Here is a 1,869-nt window from a genome sequence, read left to right as displayed (position 1 = left end):
AGAAACGGAAGAGGAAGAGAAGAGGTAAAACTAAGTTGCTTCTTTGACAAACAAGTGGAACCAGAGAACCTTGAGAGGTTATATAGTTTTGAGAAGAGAAAACAACGGAGATGAACAAGGTTGAAAACACTCCGTTAGAAAGGAGGAGCAAGGAACATTATGGGAACCTTGTAGGTTGACAGACATAAGAAAAGGGTTTCAATGGACAAGAAGTACATGCAAGCACTCCGGTTGAAACAAGATGTACAAGGAACGAGAAAAATCAATTACGACAACACTCCGGTTATCACAAGATAGAGAAGGAATAAGAATGATATAATTTGGGCAGCACTCCGACTGTAAATGGAAAGAATACAACATGAACTTGGGAAGATTGGATGATACTTGATGAAATCAACAACACACTGCCTCTGGAACAAATGTAAGAATGGAATCAAAAGAATGGAGGAGAAAACAACATCTTCTACCTCAAATGAGCTTGAAAAAAGGCATCTTTAGGAGAAGGGTCGAACGGAGTTGTTGGAAAACCAACAACGAAAAGAGTAAGCTTGTAGTGGCCTTATGGAAAACTTCTCAAAACTATGTGGTGAAATTCTGCCACTAACGGAAACAATAGATTTGATTGATATGAACAAGGAGATGAGAAGCTTATCTCGCAGGGAGGATAAATGAAGAATTGGGTCATTTATAAGCACCATAAATAGCCACAATCCTTAGGGAAAGCTTTAGGTGAAATATAATCCCAGATAACTCCAATGAAGGGATTGATGGGTTGAAAAGATGTCTTGAGCGAAGAGAAAGTAATGGATTTAGATATGTCACTCTTGAAAACTTGTGAATCATGAAACATGAAGGGAAATTATCAACAATGACATAACACCACCTCAAAGATGAGATATGAAAGAATTGCAATTTGGAATGCAAGATGAAGAATACTTGAACTCCTCAAAACTAAACATGCGTTGAAAACCATGTTTAATTTTGAGTATAGCTTGGCGGATCTTAACTTCGATAGGAAAAGTTGGAGAACAATTGAAAAATGAAAAGAATCCTTGACGAACCACCATGTTGAGCCTCCATGAAGAAGTCCGGATAGGAAAGATAACATAAAATAATTGAAGTTTTGAAGCGAACAAGATTGAAGCCTTGCAATTATTGGATGAAGCTTTGCGACAAGATAAAGTGGAAACTTGGAACTCCGGAAGAAAGATAAAGCATCTCAAACCGAGAATGTGATAAGATGAACCACTTCGGAACGAAGAAACTAGATCACTTGGATGAAACAATAATAAGAATTACGTTATGCGTATCCTTCACCAATTAAATTGATGACAAACAATGGATTTGGCATACTACTTATTCTTGTAGAAAGGATTAAGATAGATATGGCGCCAACTTGGGAAGGTATTCAACGAACCACCGGTAGGATTGAAACAACGAATAAAACTGTATGATAACGAAGGAAGAGAACTCTTGAACGAACCACCGTAAGAATTGAACAAGAAAGTAGAAAAAGCACAATTCACCAGGAAGAATTGGAAAATGAATGAAGATACTTGTTAGGATTTAGATACAAGAGAAACAAGGAGATCATGAGCTGATTAGAGAATAGTCGAATGATGCACCGGTAAGATTTGGAGAACGAGAGCTGAAAGATTGAATGAATAATTTTTAGATGATGGGATCCAAAGAATCAAACTGAAAAATACTCCTGAATTGCTCCGGATGGGTGAAAAGAATTTTTACAATGGAAAACAATTATGAGAGGATGGTATTAAGCTAGAACCACGAATCTTGAAGAGAATGGAGCAAAATTGATAGAAAAATCTTCTTCGGTTTCCAAATATAGAGAATGACGACGAAAAACAC

The sequence above is a fragment of the Triticum dicoccoides genome, chromosome 4A (assembly GCF_002162155.2).
Source record: "Triticum dicoccoides isolate Atlit2015 ecotype Zavitan chromosome 4A, WEW_v2.0, whole genome shotgun sequence".
Lineage (NCBI taxonomy): Eukaryota > Viridiplantae > Streptophyta > Magnoliopsida > Poales > Poaceae > Triticum > Triticum dicoccoides.
The sequence above is the reverse complement of the archived record's forward strand: the minus strand, read 5'-3'. Positions refer to the sequence as shown.